Here is a 27,109-nt window from a genome sequence, read left to right on the forward strand (position 1 = left end):
ACTATACCACTCGTACCCTCGGGTGTCTCAAAGGGTGTGCCAAATGGATTTTCAAAACTATAAAGTGTGTTGTGCCGAATGTTAGTTGTTTGTGTTTGATCAAATTCGAGGTTCTTATCACAAGGTTGTTTGCGAGGACATTTGGGTGGTGTTTCCAATTGTTTGAAAATGAAAGGCGTGTGGCTACCATTACCACCTTGATATCTAGTTGTGACCGGCATGTAAAGAGTTGTCTTTGTTTAGTAGGACAAGAAGAGCGAGCCAAATTTGAAGCTTTTACGATTAGGACTAGTCACTTGTCAAAATGTGATTAGATGGCTTGTCAAACAGTGCTCAAGATCTTATAGCACGGGTGACTCGAGCCGAGCGGACGAGCGAGAAGCTCAATAGTGGATAGCTAGAAAAATAATAGCTGAATTTTGACAAGTGATTTATCAAGACGTTTCAAGACTTACATTCGACGGACTAAACCCATCTTTTCAACTTAGGATGAATTCTTCACACACTGATACGTGGCCAGGATCAAGGGTGACTAGCGTGATGCTCCTTAGATCAAACAAATCCGATGGCAAACTCTGTTTTTGACCCAAAATGACTCTGATACTCTCTCAAAAGGAGGGTGACATAAGTTCAGCAAATAATGTCGTGTAACAGAATTTTAGGAACAGTGCGATACTTTTTGTTCAGGCGACATATATTTATACCAAGTGCGACGGAATATAAGACACAGTGCGACATAATTTACTACTGACGTGCGACATAATTTTTGAAAAAAATGTCGCACGATATTTCTCATGAAAGCGTGCGACAGAGTGCTAGTTTTGTGTAAAAAAAAAATCAATTTTTTGGCTTGGAGTTCATTTCAATTTGTCAATCAGATAGTTGTTTCAATCAGACAGCATTTCGTCTCAGCTTGTATCAGTAAATAGCAAGGTTTGCAAACAGTAAGTGTTGTAACATGTCTTCAAAACAATTGATCAAGGGTAAAAACAACCTTGTCAATACGCACTTGGGATATCAGAACAACCTTCCTAACAAATATTTATCGGAATGTTTATGTTGCAAGAATGTTAACACTGGTCAAAACATCGAAAACAATAGCCAAGCAATCTACCTTAGAGTCATGGTTCATTACTCAACAACTTAGCCCACGCTTGATGCTCCTTCACCTCACACCAAGTGGTTGCCCACAAGAGATATTGGCTTTGTCATGGAAATGCCATAAGCATAACCAAGGGAACACATATGGTGAGTGTAAATCTTGGGGTGATCCGGGTAGTCCACTAGGATCGATCCTTGCACCAAGAAGTTGAGCGGCTAAAAAAGGTAGTTACTAACTTAGGATGTTTAGATAGGGCTTCCGTTCATAGTGCTCCTCTTGCTCCTGATACAGGACACCTCACCTTGTGATGAGTAACCGGTCTTGCGACCACAAGAGTACCTTAAGCATTCTTGCCTAGTGATCTCCCTATGGTCGAAATCCCATAAGCGATCACACTAGGCAAAGAAAAACACTACGTCTACCAAGGTTTTGTGTCCTTGATAGCCTTGAGTTTATAGTGGGTTGGAAGAGCCAAGTAATCGGCTTGTCCCCACTTGGGTCGTTCCTCTCAGGTTGTCCGAGAGCAGGCCCTCTAAAGGATTCTAACTACACAAAGTGGATCAAATTTTGGAAGTCAAGATTTCTGGTTCACCACAAGGGTGAAGAGCATACTCTCCTATTCCAATCATTTTCTCCCAAACACGCCAAGAAGATTTAGTTGCCTCTTACTCTTGAAACCAAATGGTAAGTCAAGATTTCTGATTCACCACAAGGGTGAAGAGAATACTCTCCTATCACCAAAAGATCCCAATTGTAAGTTTTAATGTGCTTAAAAATAAACAACTAGTATATGCCACACATGTAAAATTAAAGAATAAGAAAAATTAGGTTTTTATGCATTGGCCAGCCCTGCAAACAATCGTTAGTAGCCCTTGTGCATTTGAAGCTTTGACATGCATTCTTTTTATGCAATGTTTTAATTTTTTTGATAAGGATGGCAACCTGTAATCACAACTTGTTAGCACCAAAAGTTAGTATGAAATAACATAAAAATCTGCAATAAAAATTGGTGAGTTGCCTCAAAAATCCAATTTATCTTCCAACCAAGTGCATGCAAAGAAAGTGCAAGTTAATCACAACTGCTCTCATTTTTACTCTTTGATTTTGACCTAGTCAACAAGATTGGACTTGTTTACTATGATTTTGTATCCAAAAATAAAAATTAAAAGAAGAGAACCCTATTAAAAATCAGAGAGCTTTCCAAAAATGCAAGAAATTTAAAAAAATCTCTTCATTTGCGCTCTAGAGATTGATTTTGTCAAAACAGGCCAAATTTCTCAAATCGAGTTTTTGATCCTTAATACGACTTCAAAATTTAAAACACAAAGAAAGAACCCCCATTAAAATTGAAAACTCTTTCTGGAAATGTAAGTTTTTTTGAAAAAAACACTGATGTGCGACCAGAAATGACTTTTTATGAAAAAATAAAAAAATTATCATAACTCCAGAAAATCATGTCAAAATGCTCTGCAAATTGGACTGAGACATTTTGAGCATATACCCAACCCGAAAAAAAAATTTCAGAACCAAAATCCAAGCGGTTTAAAAGATATGATCAAATCTTTAAACCAACTAGATTTTTGGCCTTCAAACCAATCTACTTATGGGTTGGCCTTAAAACCAAAGTGATAATTCTACAAAAGCACTTGATTAGATCCAATATGCTGCTGTAAAAAACTAGAGATAAAAAAAGAAAGCAAATGGAGCTAAAACTTGATTCAAGCCCCACGGTGGGTGCCAAAAATGTACACTCGAAAGTGTCCCACTCTAAACCCTTCTATCCAAACGATTCCATGAGTTCAGAATGCTTGGATGTCGGCTTAGAGCTCCCTATCCACGGAGTGCAAGAGAGTATATTTCAAGAATAAGAAGGCTCTCAGATGAGCCTTAGAGATACTCTTCTTGCTAGTAAACCATGCAATGGGAGGTTCCAAAGACAAGATGCAAGAATGCAAATGTCCCAAGGAGTTCCTCAAGAATGCAATGCAACTAAAGATTAAACTAGAATGAATATGAAAAGTGCAGCTATTCTAAGCATAGATGAGAGTGTTACAATCCAAATATTAAGCTATGTGAAATAGATTATTGCAAAATAGAAGCTAAACTAACATGCAACATGAATCTAAGCTAAAATGCTATGGTATGAGAGAATGTAGATAAGAAATAGAAGTTCTCCACAAAGCTCCAAAGAAACCTGTTAGAAAACCTGCAGCATAACAATATTCAAAAGATGGATCCTGGATGGGGAAAACTCTCTCCCTTTTAAAGATGTATGGATGGTGGAGATTAAGATGAAGATGGTGGATGATCAACGGTGGAATTCGAAAATAGGAGTGATCCATGTGCACACACAAATCAACCAATAGAATATAAGTTGACTTGTCATATAAGACAAAAGTCACAAAGCCTTTTCTTTTAATTGCAAAATAGAAAAAGGACTTTATGTGTGCACTTTAAGTGGGTTATAAGAATGGGGTCTTTTATTTAATTAAAAGGGGACATGTTCTTTTAATCAAATAATGAACTTAGGATAGCATAGTCAAACTATAGGTTATAATCAAATAAATTGATTATTAGCAATTTGGCTTAGGTAAGTGATTAAGTTAATTTAGCCAAAATGTTGAAAAGGGGGCTAATAGTCTAGATGACCATTTTTAGGTGATTACAGATACTAGTAGCCTCATGAAATCAGTATGGACCCGTGGAGTTTAGCTAACTGCTAGGGTAACTTGTACGTGATAATTGCGATGACACTTTCCTACTTGCATAGTAGGTTCCTACATGTCATTGTGTGCCTCTGGGATTAGATGTCGAGTTGTGTTTGGAACCTTTGAGTTAGTATACTTTTAGGATTCTTGGACTTATAGAGATTTGTGCTATGTGATTTTGTTAGCCTGTTTGGGACTTGAGATTATCTCCTCAGCACAGTGGGAGTGGACCACTTAGGTACCATGCGGTCGGGTGGTAGTGTATTTTCCACTCTTATCATTTTGAGATTCATTGGGACATCGTGGCTGATGCATCCTTCATGGTGGTGGATATGTATCATTTTCATTGATGATTAGCATATGTTAGATGATGTTATCTTATGCTTATATTTGCATGTTAGATTACTTTCTACATATGATGTTGTATATGTTAGGAGTGACATTCCTACTATGTTAATACCGATGATCTCTTCGATGATTTGGAATGTTACACATGGAGGGATGGCTAGGATCCACGATGGTCTAATGATACTATTAACGGTTGGGAGGAACCATGCACTTAGTTTATTATGTTTGATCTTTATGATGGATTTATATGTCTTCTATGATGATGTATCATGTGTACCATGTGATTATCTTTTCTTTGATGTATCATGGATTAGAATAGGATGATGTACCTTATTGTATGTATGTATATTCTTTCGAGCTTGTCATGCCCTGTGACATGTATAGTGGATGATTGAGTATTTGAAATGTAATGTATAAACATTGGACTTATCATTATTATTTCATGTGGATGTTGTATTAGATGGATTCATGTATCTAGATGTAATCCAACGTTAAGGGATCTTAAAGAATGTAATCTATTATGTATGTTATGTTTAATTTTAGATGGACATTACTATTGCTTCCGTTATTGTGCATAAGTTATATGTGGTATTTACTTTCATGAAAAAAAAAATTGCTACCAAATTTAGTGAAAAATTCTAGGTTAATTCTTTGGATCCCTTGGCGGGGCATTACATAATGAATCATTAAAAATTCATAAAAGAAACTAACTTATTTTAGAAACTAAATGTATCAAAATATCTAGAAAAAATGTCATTTCAACATAACTAAATCTACAGAAATATGAAATAAGTATACATGCTTAAAAATCTAGTTATACAAGAGAAATTAAATGTAACATAAATTTGAATTGCTTAACTAATATAGCTCTTCGTATTTTAAAACAAAAAATGCATTACAGATCTTCAAATATTTAATCTCTAAATAATTATATTCCAAAATTCAAATTTCATGATAAACTTATAAAATCTCAAACTTTAATTATACTTTTAAAAGTATTTTCTTTTTGTTGGAGAATTAATTAAAAAAATAGAAAATTGGAAACAACAACGATGTGAAAGAAATATTTTTCTTAAATTCTATTTTGAATAATAAAGAATGCAATCAAATTTATGTAATAAATAAATAATCTAAACTTAACCACATCTTTACTAATCAAAACATAAATCAAAATAAAATATATAATCATACATTCTAAAATATTAAACTTTTATAGCAACCAACATAAACATAATTAGAATCAAAATTATAATGTTATCATTAATTTTAAAGACGAATATTAATATTTTGAGATATCAATTTGAATTAAATTTCAAATATGCAAATTAGACAAACGCCCCCAAAAAGCTCAAATATCCATCTGGTGATATTTTTCATACCTTTTCTCCACTTCTAAGCATTGTCAACTAAGTTGTTGATCAATCCTCAACTTCTATTTTCACATTTTTCACACCAAATAATCAATAAAAAAAAATTGATTCACATATTTTCTACTAACAAGACCAACCACACGAATAATCCATTTGTGCTTATTATTATACTAATTCAATTAATTATATAAGGGTTGCTTTGTTGGTATTAATTATTATTATTTGTGCATAATAATTTAAGTTTTTAAAGTTTCATCTTTATAATTATTAGTTCTTCATTTTTTAAATATTGCTATGTCTTTATATTTATGTTTTTATGATAACCATTACTATGAACATTAGTAGTGAGGATGAGTTAAGTAGGTTTTGTGGGGATGGGTTTTTTAATATATGTTAGGGGTAAAAAATTTATCATTTTGGGTTGTCTATTGTTAATGGGTTTTCCATCGTTTTGTTCTTTATATTTATGTTTTTATGATAACCATTGTTTGAATAAACTATTCCTAAGTAATCATTGGATGGGTTAAGTAGGTTTTGTGTAGATGGGTTTTTGATATTATATGTTGGGGGTATGCATATTTTTATCATATTGGGTTGTTTGTTGTTAATGGTTTTCCATCATTTTGTTCTTAATATCAAAAATAAATTATGTCACAAATTACATTGTTGAGTGGGCTCACAATTAGTTTTTAAATGTTAGGGAAGGGTAATCTATGATTTTATGAGTATGTATTATCATGGGCTATTTTTTTTGTGTCATAATTTAATTATGTAATAATCATGCAAGAGTTGTTTCATTGAGATTAATTATTATTATTTGTATATAATAATTTAACTATTTAAAATTTTATCTTTTAAAAAACAAGCTTCTCTTAGCTTCAATGGCCAAGGCCAACGACGTGAAGGTGGAAGCTTATATGGCCTTCCCTAAGAGACCTAAACAAAACATCAAACAAAACAACACAAAATCACACAAAACAACACAAAACAACACAAAACAACACAAAGCCCCACAAGTTCCTTTTATTATTTCATTGTTTTACATTTTATTATTGCATATTATTGAGTTTCTTTTGTGTTATGCACTACTTGAAAGGGGAAAAATTATTTAAAAGTTATTAAGGTTGTTTAGTTGTGTTGTAATAATGATAATATGTGGATGCCAAATAGCACATTTTTATCTATTTATTTCAATCACAACATCACACAAAACAACACAACACAACACATCACACGAAACAACACAAAGCCTCTCAAGTTCATTTTATAATTTTATATTTTATTATTGTATATTATTGAGTTGCTTTTGTGATATGCATTCCATTAAAGGGGGAAAATTATTTAACAGTTTTAGAGGTTGTTTAGTTGTGTTGTAATAATGTTTATATGTATATGCCAAATAGCACATTTTTATCTATTTATTTTAATCACATGTAAAGAAAATTAGTCCTTTAGAATCATGTTTACATGTTATGACAATTATGCAAACAACTTTGTAACATTCATAGAGTGAGTTCATTAGTGCCCTTCAAATATTTTGTGTACAAAGGTTAATTTATGATTATATGAATAGTGTGAGGTTAACCCACACTTTTTATTATTGTGATATGATTATGTCATGTTAGTTAAATAACAACTATTTAAGATTGTTTACCATGAAACATTTGATGAGGTGTCTATTAATAGTCAAATACTTTATGAAATTGTGCTAGGTAGCTTTAATATCAAGATCCAAACTAATAAATTATTTTTAAAAAAAACACTAATTGATAATAATTATTTAAGATTGTTTACCATGCATGACCCATTTATTGAGGTGTCCATTAATAATCAATTTATTTATAAATTTAATATTAAGATCTAAATTAATAAATTATAAAAGAAAATAACACTAAAAGAAACAATGCAAGGGGAGCACGTGGCATACCTTAAAGAATGGCCTTGGTCTATAAAACCATTCTTTAAGCTGCCAAAAAAATAAAAAAGACTTAAGGGATGACCATGGCCAACGGGCATTCCCTTAGTCTTTGAAGAGGCTTTCAACCCTTTCCAATAACTTTCCTTTATTGGACATTGTATTTTTACATTTTACAAAGCTAGATCAATGTTTGATCAAAATTTTACAAAAGAAATGAAAAATGTCCAATTAGATCCCTTGCTGCTCTGAATCCATACCAACAATTTAGCTCCTTTCATTGCACATTCAATAATGATGAAAAAAAGTTGCGGTGAAAAAGTCTTTGGCCAATATCATGTATATTAAGAAGAACAAAGCAATGAATTCATATGATAGAAAGAAACATATAAAACAAGGACACGTAGGTCACCAGCACCAAGTAGGTTAACATCATGCTTGTCTCTATCTCTATTGTATCAATTCATTGAAATTCTGATAACTACAAATAAAAATCATATAAGTTGAATGGTTCCTAAATAAAAAACACTAAGAACATAATAACCTTGAATGCGCTATTGATTAAATAATGATACTACTGAATAGATATAGAGAATTTAAAGAAAAATGAAAAATAAAAAATGAAATTTAAAAATGAAAAAGAAAACTTCAAACCTAAGCTTACCTTCGAAGTGTTTCCTCCAAAATGTTATCATCTGTAACATCATTAATATATATATATATATATATATATATATATATATATATATATATATATATATCAGAACATTCTTAAATTTCATATAAAAACTCAAAACATTCTATAAACTAAAAAGCTGAAGAATTCTCTCGGAATTGCTTTTTTGGAATTTCTAGTGAGTAATACAGATATACAAGAATATTGTGGACAAATGCAGAAAGTATAATTTGGACGAATGCAAAAAGTTCCAAGAAGAAAGCATTTGAATGTGAAAGATGCCATGATGGGTGTCTATGACATTAGGCTGCACTGGAATGACATATATCCATGCCCATGACGACAATTATTAATAAAAAATAAGCTATAAAAGACAGAGCATCCATATGACATAACTCGGGAAAACATCTGTTAAACAGAATATCAGCATGGTTTGATGAATAAACTGGACGTGTCTTGGTTTCACGACATGAAGGAAATGGATCATGGTCTTCCCGACACCGCACTAGAACCAAACAATATAAAAACATGGATTGATACCTCTCGGTGTCCGATGGTCTGAATAAAGAAATAAAGAATACAAAAAGCATGGATCGATACCTATGACTTCTACAAACTTCACAGTTTCAAGGTTGGATGGTGTCCCATTCGAAAGGTCTTCACACCATTTCAAGGTTGAACTCATCACCATGGTTGCAGCTTGTGCACACTGCAAATAGGCGTCTAAACTGGGCTTCAAGTAAACATGAATGTTTCCACCGTCAAGTGCAGAGGTAACAGACAAAATGTCTTTATCATCAAAATAGTCTGACCACCCCCAATGTATGGATATAAATTATCCAAGGAGTAAGAATGAGATTGGAATTTCATAATACCCCTTACTCTTTAATATCAACCTCAAACTCTGCTAATTAGGCAATCTCACAACTATGCTCGGTGTTCACATAGGATAAAGAATGCAGCACGACATACAAGTGTTTGCCAGAATGCTAGTGATATGTCCGATGTGTCTCCTTGACAGAGCTTCTCAAACGGTGATCTCCCACCATAGAACACAATCAAATTGAAGTAGGAATTCGCACAAATGGGAGAACGACTGAGATCATAGTTTGTCGCAAGCTCATCAATGGAAAATATGGGGTTCAAAGCCATCCCCTGTGTCCATTATATGTCATGTGTAGTAACAAAATATTCACTCCAAGATATGGTTTGGGAATATAGTGGAGCAAGGCGCAATACTTCAACCACAAAGAAGGAGGGATTTCATCGTCGAGTATAGGAACTAGAAAGTATGAAGGTAGTGTTGTGCAGATATTAAGGAAGGATTATATCAATATTCTTGCACATTTACATGCATGATCTAAAACATATCATATGATAAATATGAGAAAAGAGAGAACATAAACTTGAAAACCCAAATTACAAATCAATAAGTTAAAGACAAAGTAAAACTTGTAAAATATACAGCATATTTATTTTCTCCTTATATTAAAATAAAAGAGCAATGATTTGATTATATGATGTAGTTCAAAACGTTACAAAAGAACAATATATAGGAATTTTCATTAATTAAATCATACATGCCCATTAATCCCTTGAAATGAATTAAAAAATGCAATAAAAGCCAGAAGTCATGTTCGTCTTCCTACGATGGATTAAATATAACCCAAAAAAGTCGGATCAAAAACCCCCCACAACCGATCCAAAATCAATTCTTACACAGGATGAACTTTGGAAAACTGAGCCTCAAGGTAGGAAGTGGCAGATGTCTTCATGGCAAGATGAACCCACAGTGTATACAGGGAAAGCCACTCGATGTCGATGAAAGATGTTTCAAATATTGTAAAGGCTTCAAAATTTGAACGCTATTGAGGCAACCATGCAGTACAGAAACAAATGCAGAAAGTAAGATTTGGACATTTCTGAAGATGATAATAACCCAGACAAATGCAGAAAGTCCCAAGAACCCATCCAGATCTTGATTGATGAATCTATCTGACATTGAAGGTATGAACATCACTGTAAGAAGTGACTGATGTTTGTGATGTAGCCAAGCTCAATGTGGATGTTTGAATGAAGTTACCGAGCCTTGTAATATAACTCCTCGAAAACACATAATGAATAGAGGATGCTACAATGCCAATCACTTCCATATGATGGGATTTTCCCAATCCTGGCATATGCACTTTATCGATAAAATCATCAAGCTAGGAATTCCAAGGTGTATGAAGGAGGTGCGCCATATGTTCGACAAAATGTCAATGACCTCCAAATGGCCTGTGAATTCGAACTCCACATTAGGCTCGTCAATGATGGCAGGAGTGTCCGATGAAATCCTAAGATCAATGTTGAGCAGAGGGGTAATTTGGCATTTCGCAGTATGGTTCAGCATAAGACATTTAACTCCATAATGTCTTAAGAGAAATTAAACATGAAATTGAATATGAATCCAAGAAAACCCCAATAATGGAAAGCGGTTGAATATTGAATGATACCCAAAGAATATAATTCGAGTCAACCTCGGCTAAGTATGGTTCTCGATGTGGAAGCTTTCTAGTTTTGAAGCCGAAAGGTAGAGTAGTCTTTCTCTAATGTTGCAGTGAATACAGAGAATGGCCAAATTCACCCCAAATGACTGAAGGTTCTGTGATTGAATCGGTTAAATGGATAACCTAACCTGTGAATACATGATTTCATGGTGACGGTTATGAGGAATTGGCAGACGTGTGTAAAACCCAGGTGTTGAATTATGTCTAATGGAGTTGTGTCAATTAATAGTGGGATTATCAGTTACTCTGCCCAGCGATTGCACTGGAGGTAAGCTCGGAGAGAGATTCAAACCCTGGACCATGGGATGACCTATCGATCACAACCACAATGCATAAAATGACTCCTCTAGATACACTTTGGAACACTCTGAAATTCTTTTGATTTTAGCATCTTTCAAATCCTTAATTATGAAAATGAGGATCACTAAATGTTAGGGTATTTTTTGGGATTGTTGTTCAAGAACACCATACACCGGGGTAGTTTTAAGGAAAAGGTCAGGGGTTAAAAGAAACAACCTATTCCAACAAATTCCATTGAATTCCAAGCAGCTGAGAACAACCATCGATTTCTGATCTATATGCCTCATAATACTAATCCCCCTAAATATTTTTAACAAACATACGCTTACATGCCACTAACAGAAATTGAAAACAATCCGCAGACATTCTTTGAAAAAGACAGCCAACAATTGCCCTACATTACAAACTTCCCTTTCAGAACCCTAAATAGACAAATTAAAACTGAACCTAACACCAAAATCACTTCGAACCATACAATATCAAAACAATTAATGAGAATTATGAAGGCATCAAATTTTCAGACTGTAATGAAAGCTTGAAAAACTAGAAAAAGTTTCAGATGTCTATGATTTTCCAATGTTTATGAAAATGTATTTGACAATCAGCTTACCTGGAAGAAGAAAAGTTTTGAATGAAGAACTAATTTGACCTACGTCCGTTGCTGCTCCTTCCTCTGCCCTGCCTCTGCTTCTTCCTTTCCTACCAAAAAATCCCAAAAACAAAACAAGAACAGAAAAAGAGAAAACAGAGACCAAAACTCAAAACTCAAAACCAAAATCACAGATGAACATAAATAACAAACAAACCAGACCAGATGAACACAAATAACAAACATAACAGACACCAAAAGCAAAATTAAAATAGAAAGAGTAGTGTGCACACAGTTGAAAGAAAATTGAAAGAGCCTACGAGAAAAAATACTTAATACGAACAGAAAGAAATGAAAAATCAGAAGAAAGTATTCTAGAAGAGAAAATCTCACAAATAAAAGAAGCAAACTATGATTTTCGTGAAGGATAGAATAATTTATAGTACCCTAATTTCCCTATTTTTGTGGCTATTGCCAGCTCATGGAAATTTCTTTACCGTTGGCACTGGATATTTCACATTTCAAATTGAAATTTCTTTACCGTTGGATGTTTTGATTCAAAAAAAAGTTATTCAAAAATTTTAAATTCAGCCGAATTCTGGGGTTGACCGTTTCAAAGCAAAAAACTCGTGAAAGGAATTTCTGTGGAAAGTGGTAAGGAGGACAGTTTTAAGTTCCAAGTAGCTTTTTTGAAATTTTTATTGTTGTTATTATTATTATTACAAATATATTTTTCCTCTTGAAATGATATTTAATATTATTCAAAGATCTTTTATATGTTTAATGTTTAGTGAATTATGTTATTTTTAACATGCTTTAGTTAAATTATTTTTTTCTTAATTTTGACAAATTATATTTTTTAATTGATGAGCTATCAAAAGGAAAATTTAAAGGAAGTTTATTATATTTTAATTCAATTTATCACATTTTAAATTTATTAGAATTTAATCTTATTGATAATACTTTTATAATCTAAAGAAATCAAACAATAAATTATGAAATCTTAAGGTAGGCAAAGAATTTAAGGTAGAGAAAAAAAAAAAAATGAAATGAAAGATTTTTAATGACATCCATAAGACCAACAGTCTAAGGGACCAATAGAAGACCCATTAATCAGTTTGCTGATATTTTTCCAGGTTGTCCCTTTTGTTGTGGATCCATGTTAACAAGATGATCACCTTGTAAAGTTTTGGTCCCTCAAAAAGTTATTTTGTGTTGTTCACCCGTAAGGTGTCTTTGTATTGGTTATGAATATCCTCATATTTGGTAAAATCTTTGACATAATGTCATTTCATTTCCACCACCCCATTGTTGCAAAGCCTAGAGATTCTTTCCTCCCACCCTTCTTAAGGGACCTTTAATCTATCAGTTTCACATCTCAAATGGTGTTATTTTGTTGAACCAATTGCTAGTTTGTTTCTTCCACATCTTCTTCCAATAGTCTACCTCCTTGCCAACCACCATCCTAGGCCAGTGATGTATATCCATATTTCTAACTCTTTTTAAATAGCTTAACAAGCAAATAATTGTTGAGGCCTCCACTAGGAACACACCTTGTTCTGCTAAGAGAATCTCATAGGGAACCATTGATTTGACTTTGAGGTTAGTGGTAGTGAAATGTGTTTGTATTCTTTCTATTTTTTGTCATTTATGGTTTGATATGCTGCTCCCCACTGTATTACCAAGGTAGATCACTTGATTATGAGAGGACGACTTCATTGTTTACAAAGTATGATATGTGGGATATGGAAAAGTGTTGCATTGACTTCAGAATATTGTGTGTGGGAGGCATGATCAAAGATGAATCCTACAACTTGGCGCAAATATGGAGACATAGCAGATCAAAGATGAACCTAGATGAATTGTTTGCCAATCTGAAGTCATTTTCCACAAAATGATGGGTACCTGGGTGAGAAAAGAATCACCACTAATCAGAACTATAACCAAATTAATAACATCCATTATTAGATTATCCCTTGGTCTTCTCATGATATACAAGCAAACAAATGGATTGTTTTACCTTTCCATTGACATATCAAAACCACATGCCAAATTTTCCATATTCTCCCTCAATTTTTGCAAAAAGAAGTTTGTGATCTGTGGAAATATGTGGTGTCAATTTCTTTTGAAAATCAGAGGGACAATTCCATTTCAACCACTACATGTTTGAGGCCCCGTATTTGATCTTTTAAGACATAAGGCAATGCTATTCTAAACATTTATAAGTTGTAGATTATTAGATTTTTGGTGAAAGTGATTTGGCATATATCCCACATTGGAGGTGTGGTTGTTTCCTCTAATACTTTTATATACAAATGCAAATAACTTAGGTGTCAAAATAAATGCACTTTTGCACACAAGATGAGATCCTACCTCGACCCATGAGGCATGTCTTGGTGGACAATAAGGTAATTTTTATGGACATGAGTGATGACATGGAAATCAGATAGCTAATAGAAATTTGACATGTTGAATGTAGATAGAAATGATTGAGTTGGATGAAGTAGAAAAATTACAAGACATCACAATGTTGTAGATGATGTGGCAGTTTGGGCAAAACCATTGTAGCTTCATGATAGGCTTTCATGTGGCATGCAAACCCTGCATGATGAAATTGAAATCGAGGCAACATGTCACAAGGCCACAATGCTGCAAAGAAAGAGGGTTATGACAAAGTCATTTTGGCTTCATAATGTGTTAGCATGTTTGTGAGGCCTGACAAAGCAATGATGAGGTGTGCAAATGGGTCACTAAACACTTGCCACATGCCACTTCAAAAGTTCAACCAGTTGAACATATTGAAAATCAAAAGGAAAGAATATTTCAAGTGTTTCAATAGAATATTAAAAAGTGTTCACATGAGCAAAGATGAAAACATTACAAAGGAGCTTAAAAGGAGAATAAATTAAAAAGAGAATAGAGGTTTGTGGGCTTGTAGAGACTTGTACGTCCATTTTTAATAGAATGATGTTTTATTATAAAGTTTTAAATAGTATAATAAAATGAAATATTTTAAATCTTTCAAAGGGCATGCTCATTGTGCAAGTCTCTAGACTTCAGATGAATGTTAGGGGTGCCAATGGAGCCCAAAAAATGCAAGTATCATATATTGTTGGAAAGGTCTCAGAGTGAACTTTTTATTTTTGGAGACCAAATAAATGTAGGTCTTATTGTATGTGAGATATTCTCAATTTTGTAAAACAAGGGCTTTCTCAAATTGTATCTCTTATTTCTTTCATGGAAATTCAAAGTTAGTTTATGGGCAAATCATCATGTGGGTTTGTCCTAAATTTGGCAGAGATGCTCCTCAATAGGTTCTTTTTCCTTGAGAACCATTTAGTGAGTATTTCAAATGAGATTTTATTATTAGTTTGAAGATTTTTCTAGTAGGGCTTTTTCTCATCGTTTGGGGAGACATTTTCAAAATTTTTTGTTCAAATGATGATATTTGATTTGGTTTTAAGTTGGGAAGAGATGAGAGAGGCTTTGCAACAACATTATATGGAAAATGAAGGTGACATTTGGCATCCAAAGATTAGATCTAACCCTCTTCATTTTCCTATATCTTCTTCTTTCTCCATATTGTATAGGGTTGTTTCTAGCCCATCAGACAAGTTTTCCATTATTATGATTCTACCATTCTTTAGCATTCTCTTCTCTATGAACATTGTATTGGACATTTCTTTGAGTAGATATATGGATCTATGTTGAGTCCTTGGTAGTTTTGCGAGTTTATCGAGTCATATATGTATTGTAATTGAGGATTAACAAAGTGCTAAAAAATATGTTGATTTTCTCATTTTTATGGATTTGTGAAGGGTTTCTAGCATGCACCTTTCTCCATCTTTGTAAATAAGTGATAAAATGTTCCCCTTGTCTTTGTTTAATGTTGCATAAATCTAGCATAGTAACAAGGTGTTGTGTGTTATAATAATAATGTTGAGTTAACCTTTGCACAAGCTCATCAAAGGACTTAAGAAGAGGGGAAATTATTGTGAACCACTCCATAGCTTGTCCATTCAAGCTTCCTAGAAAGATCCTCATGAGATATGTGTCTTCATACATAAAATCCATACTAATCATGCAAAATCGCCTAATGTGATCATGTGGATCCTCATTGCCATCATAATTATCATATTTAGGAATCTCCAAATCCCTTGGTAAAAGGCATCATGTAAAGAATCTTGTTAAAAGGTAGCACACATATAGATTCAATGAATGAGAACTTAGGCTTTTACTTTTCCATTTTCATGCATGCAAATTCATTTCATAAGTCATGAAATTATTTTTCAAGATCTCATTTTCTATAAGTTATCTCTTTTGAATGACCCTTTGGAAAATAGAGTCACAGGGTAGCTTCCATCCTCTAGAAGTCATTTATATGAAATATTGATCCACTTTTTTTTCTAAATCCTTAAGCATATGATGCAATGAAGGAGAGAATAACTAGGGCCAAAGGCACACCAACAATCCAAACTAACCTTGTAGAGTCAACACAACTGAAGAAAACACACAAAGAGAACAACACCATAGAGAGAGAACAAGATTCTTTTATTGATTCATCAAATAATCAGCATACATGCTGAGCTATAAGGCCTTTTGGCTTATGGGTAGATATAAAATACATTCAAGATCAAAGATCCAGCATCAAATTCTCACCTTCTAGACACATGCAACAAATTTTCCAAACCTCCTAGTTCTCTCTAACTCTAAGCCTAAACACCCTATTTATATTTGCCAAAACGATTTATAGAACATTCTAGAACATTACAAAATAGAAAGGCTGACCCAATAGGTATTATAAAGACACCCCAAGATAAGATCTTATTATTAATGTCAAAATCAAAATTAATCCCACAAGTCGGCTCACAGAAAACTCATCCAAAATGCTGACACTTGTCATCAAAAGATCAGTCGGCACATCGAGGATCACTTGACACATGAAGAATAGCTTGGCACACAATGTAGAGTGAGATGGGATAACATGCTAACTTGAGTCTTAACTTGACATGGGATAACTTCAGCTAGGTAGATACTAAAAAATTACTAGCACTTGACAATTGTTGCAACTCAACAATGACTATAACTTAGCAATAACTAATAGAATGAGCACAAATGAGCAAGATAACATGTCAACCTAGGATAATTGTACATCAAACAAATGGGGTAGAAAGAAATAATTCTCCTGAATCATTGAATCAAACTCAAATTGAGAAATCCATGTAGCATCTTCAACTGGCCTATTCTTGCACTTCACCAAATATTCATAGTAGTCTTTTCTTCTTGTGCTTTTACCAACTCTCTAATCCAATTTCTATTTAACCTCTTCAATCTACTTCTTAGGATAATCACCTGGTACAAAAACTTCATCATATGACTCATTATATTTATATAGATCAGCAACATTGAATATAGGAGATATATCCATGTCATCTACTAACTCAACTTCACAAACATTTCTACTATCAAACTTCTTCAAAATCTTATAATGTCCAAAATTCTTCGTCTTTAGCTTACTATATGTTCCAAAAGGAAATTTGTCTTTCTTGAAATTAACCATCACCTCATCACCAACTTCAAAATATGATGTCTTTTAGACTTATCACCATTCTCCTTGTACTTTTGATTACTTTGTTTCAATTCTAGCTTCATTTCCTTATGCAAAGACTCCATAAAATCAACATATTCTTGTCTTGCAACATTTCTCTTCTCTTCACCAGCAACATCCCTCAAATTTGATACTCCTCTAGGCTTCATTCTAGTAACAATCTCAAAATTTGTCTTCCCTATACCTCTATTTGAACATAATTATTATATGAAAACTCAGCTTATGCTAATACCATCTCCCAATTATGTGGTTCATCAAATTACCCAAGCTTCTATTCACAACCTCTATCTATCCATCAATCTATGGATGGAATGTAGAACTAAACATTAGCTCAGTACCCATCTTCTTTCACAAAGTTTTCCAAAAATAACCAACGAACTTACTGTCTTTGTCAGAAATAATGCTTCTTGGTAATCCATGCAATCTAACAATCTCTTTGAAGAAAAGTTCAGCAACATGCTCAGCATCTGATGTCTTCTTAAATGGTATAAAATTAGCCATTTTAGAAAATCTATCCACAACAACAAATGTAGAATCATACCCTTTTTTTGTTTTAGGCAATCCAAGAACAAGATCCATACTGATGTCACTCCAAGGTTTCTCAGGAATAAAAATAGGTGTATACAATCTATTATTATGACTTACTCCTTTTGTAACTTGAAAAAATCCACAACTCCTTACAAACTTTTGAACATATTTATACATTTGTGGCCAATAATACTTCTCCTTCAACAAACTCAATGTCTTATCAACTCCAAAATATCCAGCCAATCCACCACTATGCTTTTCCTTAATCAAATTCAACCTCATAAAACTTCTAGGAATACACATCTGAATATCTTTGAACAACATACCTTCTTGAATGAGATATTCATCATACTTACTGATGTGATCTGATAGATTTAGTGCTCTGCACTCTCTCCATGCCTCATAAAAGTCAAGGTTAGTATTATACAACTCTTTCATCTCATCAAAACCAAGAACTTCAATCTTCATTTCAGTCAACAAAGACTTTCTTCTGCTTAATGCATTAGCAACTTTATTAGTAACTCCGCTCTTATGCTTAATCACAAATGTAAAACTCTACAAATACTCAACCCACTTCATATGTCTTTCATTCAATTTATGTTAACTTCCCAAGTACTATAAAGCTTTATGATCAGTATACAACACAGACTCCTTAGGAATCAAATAATGTCTCCACTAATTCAAAGCTTGAACAATAGCGTAAAACTCTTGATCATACATAGAATAATTCCTTGTAGAAACATTTAACTTCTCACTAAAGAAAGTGCAACTGGTTTACCCTCTTAACTTAATACAACTCCTATTGCACTACCACTTGCATCACATTTAACTTGAAATACCTTATTGAAATCAGGCAAAGCTAATACAGGTAACTCAAAAACCTTTTATTTCAATGTCTCAAAACTCTTATCATCTCCACGTGTCCACTTAAATTCCTTTTTATCTACTCTCACTTTCTTTTTCATAGCATTACAAATAGCACTGGATTCTTTATAAACTTCCCGTAGAAACTATCCAAATCACAAAATGATCTTACCTCACCCACATTCTTAGGTGTGGGCCATTCCAAAATTGCTTTAAACTTCTTAGGATCCATTCTCGAATCATCAACTAGAATCACAAATCCCAAATACACAATCTCCTCTTGCATAAAAGAATACTTTTTTAGATTAATCATCAACTTTTCTTCTTTATTCTTTTTAATACTTGTCTAACATGCTCAAGATGTTCTTCCTTAGTCTTACTGAATATCAGAATATCATCCAAATAAAAAATCACAAACTTACCCAAGGATCTTTTCATAACTTCATTCATCAACCTCATGAAAGTACTAGGTGCATTAGTCAAACCAAAAGGCATTACCAACCATTCATATAAACCATCTTTTGTCTTGAAAGAAGTCTTCCATTCATCACCTTCTCTGATTCTAATCTAATGATAGTCACTCTTCAAATCAATCTTGGTAAAATACTTTGCTCTACTCAAACAATCCATTATGTCATCCATCCTTGGCATAGAAAACCTATATTTCGCAATGATCTTGGTAATAGCTCTGGAATTAGTTGACATCCTCCATTCTCCATTCTTCTTAGGTGCTAATACAATAGGTACAACACATGGACTCAAAATTTCTCTGATTAAACCTTTCTATAGCAATTCATGCACTTGTCTATTAAGTTCTTCATTCTCTGTAGGTGTCAATCTATATGGTTCTTTGTTCAGAAAACTAGCTTTAGGAATCAAATCAGTTATACTTCTTATTGGTGGTAAACCATTAGGAATATGCTCAACAACAATCTCCTTATACTCATTCAACAATTCTGTAATTTCTACTAGTACTCGGTTAATATCACCAGTGTCTACTATCACCTGCTCATTACCAACTTCTACTACTTAGTCATTAGTATCAATACTTGGCCTTCTAGGAACTATAGGAAAATAAACTTGATTCCTCTTCACTTCTTTTTCAAATTGTTTTCCATTAACCATGTAAACTTGAATAGTAGTATGATTAACCCCATCTTGACTTTTAATCAAAGGCAACAATATTTTCTTATTCCCATTCATCCAAAGAGTATATTGATTCAATATTCTATCATGTACAACATATCTATCATATTGCCAAGGTCTACCCAACAAAATATGACAACAATCCATAAGCATAATATCACACAGTACTTCATGAAAATAATGTTCAATCTTGAACTTCACAACACATTGCTCACTCACCAATATCTTATGCTCATCTTTGATACATGAAACATGATAGGGTGTAGGATGCTTCAGCCTCTACAACTTCAACATTGTAACCAGCTCTTTTGATGCCAAATTTTTAGAACTTCCACTATCAATGATCACCTTGCAGCATTTTGTAGCCATCTTACATCTAATCTTGAAAAAACTTCTTCTAAGGATAGGTTCTTCATCACTTCCCTTATTACATAAGGTTCTTCTCACCATCATATTTTCTCCAGCCTCAGGTTCACTCAATGAACTTTCAATGTCTCCTTGAATCACAACATTTCTATTATTTTTCCACTTTCAGAAGATCTACACTCAAAAGATCTATGTCCTTCTTTACCACATCTGAAATAATTACCACAAAAACCACCTCTAGGATAATAATTACCTCTTCCTTGGTAAGAACTAGTACCTCCTCGGTAAGAACTACCATTTTTCCACTTGGTCTTGTCTTTGTCATCATTATTCAATTCAGATTTGCCTTTATCTTGCATAGAATTGTCAAATCTACCACCTTCACCATAAGATTTAGCTCTACCTCTTTGGAATCTACCATCTCTACCTCTTTGTCTATGTTCATGCTTCTTTGTAAAGATCTACTTAGCTTTTAAGGAGTATTTTATGCTTCTTCCACACTTTCCAATTTCACAAAACTTATTTCATCTTGAATTCTAGATCTCAATCCATTTAGATATCTTACAATTTTCTCAACATCATCATCCACATGTCCAAATGTCTAGTCTATAAAATTCCTCAGTATACTCTTTCATAGTCATGTCTCTTTGTCTCAAATTTTGCATCTTTCTCAACAACCTAACCTAGTAATCAGTAGGAAGGAATTTGTTCTTTACCTTGTTCACCATCTTCACTCAAGTTCTAATCTTTTCCTTTCCTCTCTTTTGTCTATTAGTTTGCAAATGCTCCCACCACAATGAAGCATGACCTTTCAGCCTGATAATTGTAATCTTCACCTTCCTATTAACATGAGTGTTTTCATACTCAAAAAACTTCTCCATATTAGATATCTAATCTAACACAGCATTGGTGTCCAATTTTTCATCATACAGAACAACTTCTACATCAGGCTTTGAATGTGCCCTAGATAATACTCTCAATAATCTTTCCTCATCTTAATCTGCTTCATGTTCCAAATTAGGATTTGGTGCTACCACTTTATCATCACTCACATCCTCAAGACACACTCCTTCCTCTAGTCTATCTTCACAACATCTAATTTGGCTATAATTTGTCTCACTACATCTAACATGATATTATCAACATTTCCTCTACCACGAACCATCTTTACAAATTAAGTTCTTGCAAGATCATAACCCTCTGCAAGTTATAGGTCAAATATGTAGATTTGCAACCCTACAACCAAATTTGAATCATGGTTCTACATGATCCGATCTCCATGAAGATGAACCTCAAGCTCTAATACCACCTTGATGCAAGGAGGGAGAGAATAACTAGGCCAAAGGTACATCTAGCAATCCAAACCAACCTTGTAGAGTTAACACTATAGAAGCAAACACAAAGAGAACAAAACCAAAGAGAGAGAGAATAATATTCTTTTATTGATTCATCAAATAATCAGCATACATGCCTAGCTATAAGGCCTTTTGAGTTATGAATAGATACAAAATACATTCAAGATCAAAGATCAAGCTTCAAATTCACACCCTCCAGACGCATATGCAACAAAATTTCCAAACCGCCCATTTCTCTCTAAGTCTAAGCATAAAAACCCTATTTATATTTTTCAAAATGAATCATAGAAAATTCTATAACATTACAAAATAGAAAGGCTGACCCAACATTAGTCTACTCACATCCCAAGACAAGATCTTATCATAAAAATTGTGATCAAAATTAATCCCACAAGTTGGCTCATAGAAAAGTCATCCAAAATGTTGACACTCTTAATCAACAGGATCGCTCGACATGTGAAGGATCACTCAGCACATGAAGGATCACTCAGCACATGAAGAATAGCTTGGCACACACTATGGAGCTTGGCACACAATGCAGAGAGAGAGATAGGATAACACACTAACCCGAGTGTTAACATAACATGGGATAACTTCAACTCAATAGATACTACAAAATTATTGGCACTCAAAAATTACTGCAACTTGGCAATGATTGTAACTTAGCAACAACTAGCAGAATGAACACAAATGAGTAGGATAACACATCAACCCAAGATGTTCCTACCTCAGCATAAGCCTTTGAAGGTAATCCTCTTGTTGAGATTTTATGAGGTCCTCACTAGTAGTCCCATTACGTACCTCACTCCCATGTTGTGAAGGTTTTCCATTGTGGGAATGCCTAGGTGGGGACATGTTTCCCTCAAGATGAGATCCTGGAGTCCTTGGAGGGATGTTGTTTCCATTGTTCCTAAAGTTTGCAAAGTTTTCAAAAAGACTCCTATAAGTAGCATTAACATTTTGGTTTTCCAAGGTATTCATTTGATGGTTTTCAAAACCACGAGCATTGGTATTGTAAGCATTATTTCCTCATACATACAAGCATTCATCCTAGAATCCATGTATCTTTCTTGTTCATATTGGTAAGCTTTCTTCTCTCTTTTGATTTGTTCTCACCTAAATGAAAATATGCTATCTATGTGTGAATTTCTCTCTTCTTGATTGATGGTGAAAGACACACCATTTTCAGCTCTAGGAGTATTATGTGGAGTGTCAAAGGGATTACCAAAATGACTAACAGGATCATACCAAGTGGTGGATTTTTCTTCATCTACTTTGTCAAAGGCAGGTTCATCCTCAAGTAGTTTCTTCCGTGGATGTCTAGTTGGAGAAAGTAATTATTCAAAGCTAAAAGATGCATGACTCCCTTAACCATATTGGAGCCTAGTTGTAACTGACATGTAATAGCTATTTTTATCCTTGTAAGATAATGTAAATTAGTTGGAGCCCAAACTTCGAAAATCAAGATGTTCACTTGACAAAAGAGGCAGCAGATGAAAATGACTTATCAAGAGTGTCCAAGTAGTTTATGACACTAGTCACCCAAGTTTGGAGCTAGGCAAGAAGAAAAATAGCAAAGTAGGTAGAATAAGCAGAAGTAAAAAGTGAAAGATCCTTCAAGTTAATTATGTATTCAAGGAGCCAAGGTGATCTTTTTTAAACTAGAACTTATCCAAACATGTAGATTTTAAACTAGGGATGCAATGCGATCAAGTATAGACACCCCTAACATAACTAAGCATGCAATCAAGGTCAAATTAAGAAAATGTAGAGTCCAAGAAACAAAATCTAGAAAGTAGTACAATAGTAGGACATCTAAGAATTTTGTATGACAATTTGTAGGAAGCAGTATGATAGTTTAAGAAACTATGACAATTTTTGTATAAAAGTATGATAGACCTTAGTATAGCAATATGATAGTATGTATACGAAAGAATGATACTTTTTAGACTCCAAAAGTATTAGACAATATTTCTTATATAGGTAGTATGGTGATTGCTCCAAAAAAATAATTTTTGTGACTTTGTGCCTAAAAGGACATAATGTTCAACTAGGTTTTTTCCCAAATCATGCAATATGACTACTATAGTAGAGTTTGTTTTAGTTTTTAACAACACAGTGGTAGTTTTAAAGACAGTTTGGTGTACAAACAAATGTCTATAAACAATTTGACAAGGGACAAAATAACCTTGCCAATACAAATACATCTAAGGTTTGAAAGCACAAAGCCCTAGAAAAATAATGATATGTGTATGCTCAAATGGTTTTTGTAGGTCTAGTACATTAGAAGATACAGTGAAGAAATATCTACCTAAAGGACATAGATCGTTACTCAATATCTTGGCCCACAACTTGATGATTCCTCACCTCACACAAAGTGGTTGCCCATAATAGATATTAGCTTCATCATAGATGGGTTACCCAAATCTAAAGGAATAGATTTGGTGAGTCAAATCTTGTGGTGATTTGGGTAGTCCACTAGAATTGATCATTGCACCAAGATATTGAGTGACTAAATAGGTTGGCATCTAAATCCTAAGGTGTTTAGTAAGGATTCCATTCATAGCACCCCTCTTGCACTCGATATAGGAAAAAAAGGTTGCACACCAACAAGAGTACCTTAAGCATACCCATCTAGTGATTTTCTCATGGTCCCAATCCCAAAAGTAGTTTCACCAAGTGAAGCCAAGTGTTATGCCCTTGAGGGTCAAGAGGTTTAAATTATAGTGGGTCAGATTACCTAGCTTTTGCTTGTTCCCACTTTGGGTTGTTCTTATTGGTATCTTTCCACTAATAGAAGGCCTTCTAAAGGTAAAACCTCACTAGGGATATTAAAAAGCTGGATCCACACTAAGGAGACCAAGAAGGTGAAGAGAATACTCTCCTATTTCTGAATGCTTCCCCCAAACATGACAAGAAAGTTAATTAAGATGACTAAAGAGTGAAATATCACCCACTTTCTTGATTCAATGAAGGCTCAAGATTTCTAGTTCATCTAGAAGGTGAAGAGCATACTTTCTTACCAACAAAGAACCTTTACTAATAATTTTTAAGTGCCGAAGAAAAAGAACCACTAGTATATGATGCACTTGAAATTAAACAAAGACACAATTTTTTTTCCCCCTTGGGTAGCCCTGCAACAATATTAGTAGCCTTTTTTATTTTGCAATTTTCCTTAGTAAGAAAGCAAGCAAGAGAGTCCCCTAGAAAAGAAACAAGGGCTAGGACATCAAAATGATTAGTGAAAACTGAAAATAACCCTCCAAAATTACTGTTAGGACCTATTAGAAAGCCAATAAAGTGAAATATGAAAGCTTGAAAATGCAAACTAAAATTTGAAAGATGAATTAGTTAGAATCATACTACTAGCTAAACCAATATCATAGGATACTTCCAAGTATGTCAGGGTGATACTTTTGTCAAGAATGATACTCCATATCAAATAGTAAGATACATTATCCAACATCAGTATGATAGAATAGAAAGTACTAGTTTGATAATAAAATATGCCATGTATTATATCCCTTGACAGAAAGTATTGTATGATATAAAGAAAGTATTGTACAACATTTTGTGCTGCAAAGTCATAATTTGAACCTGCAAGTGCAAAAGGAGATGAAAAAGGAGAAAAATGAAGCTAATTAAACAATGATTTCCAGTCCCATGGTGGGCACCAAGAAATTATACCAAAAATATGGTACACTTCTCTAAGAAATTCTATCCAAGGGATCCAATAAATTAGGAACCTTGAATGACAACTTAGATCTCTCTTTCTATGACATACAAGAGCTATGAGAGTGACTCTCAAATGGACCTAGTTTGCAACCCTTGCAAGGTGCACCATAGAATGGGAGACTCAAAGAAAATAGAAAGTATGCTAGTATCAAATAATCTAATATGAGATGAAATTAAAATTAAAGCTAAATGAGAGATGCAAGAGCTAAGCTAGGATATGCAAATGCAAGCTAAAAAAAACAAGAATAAAAGTATTACAAAGCCTCCTAGGTAAACTATGTGATCTAAGATATGTTTAATGAAAGGAAACTAAGATAAGAAAGACCATGAAACTACAATGCAAGTAAACCAAGTAAATGCAAAGTGGGTACAAAGTGAATGCAATAAGAGTGCTCCAAATGCTCTAAAATTACCAAGAAACTCTACAACATAACATTAGCATAAGTGACAAGATACGAGAGAGCGAGGAGAGAGCCCACTTTTAAAGAGAAGTAGATAGTAGAGATTAAGAGACCAAATCAAGGGTGGAGAATGAGCCTTGAGTGATCCATATGTACAATAATCTCACCTAAGTAAGGTCAATAGTGGTGTTTAAGAGGAAAAAGATGCGTGGAGGAGAACCAAAGTTATTTTGAAAATGAAGATTCCTCTCACATAGAAAAGTGTGCCCCTCATGTGTAGACAAAAATTATTTATTTTTTAATTTTTAAAATAGCAATAATTATTTTCATGTGCACACTTGGGACAAGTGGGATTTGGTGATTTATTTAATTAAAAGGGAGAAAGTTCTTTCAATTATATAAAAGACATAGGATAAAGTGGTTAAACCATAGGTTATAATCAAATAAATAAAAAAATCATGATTTGATCTAAGATAAGCAATGGATAAATTCAAAAAAAATGCTAGAAAGAGGGCTCATAGTCTAGATGACCATTTTTGGGTGATTATAGTGTGAACTTGCTCTCCCTCCATCTCTCTTCAACCATTCATCTCTAGTCCACCTCCCACTAGGCCATAGAGTGCAACAAATCCATCCATATTTCCCAGTTTTTTAAAAATAGCTTACAAGAAAATAATTGTTGAGGCCTCCGCCAGGAACATGTCTACTTCTTCCAAGAGAATCTTGTAGGGAATTGTTGACTGGACTTTGAGGTTAATGGTAGTGAAATGTTTTTGTATTCTTTCTATTTGTCACCATTAATGGTTTGATACACTACTTCGCTATACATCACTTCCATAAAGAACAACTGGAACCACCAACAACCCAAAGAGGATTTTCCTAGTCTTCCAATCCCACAACTCCACTTTCCTGCACCTATTTTGAAGAAGGTAAAATAATTTCCAACCCCTTTGTATTCTTTTTTATCTTCATATCTTCCAACCCAACTAATTAGAAACCAAAATAAAAAATGAAAAATCAGTTAGCCAAGTATAAGAGGAAGAAAAATTCAACTGGCTTTTTTATTATCTTCTCCTTGTTGCTCCAATATTCATCCTCAACTCCACCATGATTCTTCTTTTTAATTAGGATGTTTTATGTTGAAATGGTAGGCAAACCTCTTCTTAGAGGAACCACCGTATTATGTACATCAAAATAATCAACAAGTTGACACGTAGATGGTTAATAAATTTAGCCTAGAAAGATCAAAGTAACATTAACACACACATCCCACTCCACCCTTTCTGCCATTGTCACCTATTGCCATTAATTAATTGTGGGCATTGGTTTGAAAAATTCTCACTTTCAAAAATTGTACTTAAAAATTATTATTTATGTAAAATGATTTTTTTCTTAATCTTCAACTAAATTGGACAAATTTATAGATTTTATGTTTTTTTTTATAAAAATTATAAAAAATTTCACAAAGCTAAGAGATAGATGATAGATAAAACATCTAAGACCATTATTATATTATGTTGATAAAAGAAATTACATATGGAATTACACT

The 27,109-nt window shown here is 33.6% G+C and overlaps 1 long non-coding RNA gene across 1 annotated transcript; it reads right to left on the reverse strand.

Annotated features, from left to right (window-relative positions):
- Window positions 1-7,574: 7,574 nt before the first annotated feature.
- LOC149528853 (uncharacterized) lies at window positions 7,575-11,921 on the reverse strand. Its single transcript, XR_016358616.1, has 2 exons — window positions 11,579-11,921; window positions 7,575-7,924 (listed from the first exon to the last, which is right to left on the reverse strand). It is a non-coding gene; the product is annotated as an uncharacterized LOC149528853 (long non-coding RNA).
- Window positions 11,922-27,109: the final 15,188 nt, after the last annotated feature.

Source organism: Cupressus sempervirens, chromosome 11 (genome assembly GCF_028749045.1).
Source record: "Cupressus sempervirens isolate cs-2001-9-10 chromosome 11, ASM2874904v1, whole genome shotgun sequence".
NCBI classification, from domain to species: domain Eukaryota; kingdom Viridiplantae; phylum Streptophyta; class Pinopsida; order Cupressales; family Cupressaceae; genus Cupressus; species Cupressus sempervirens.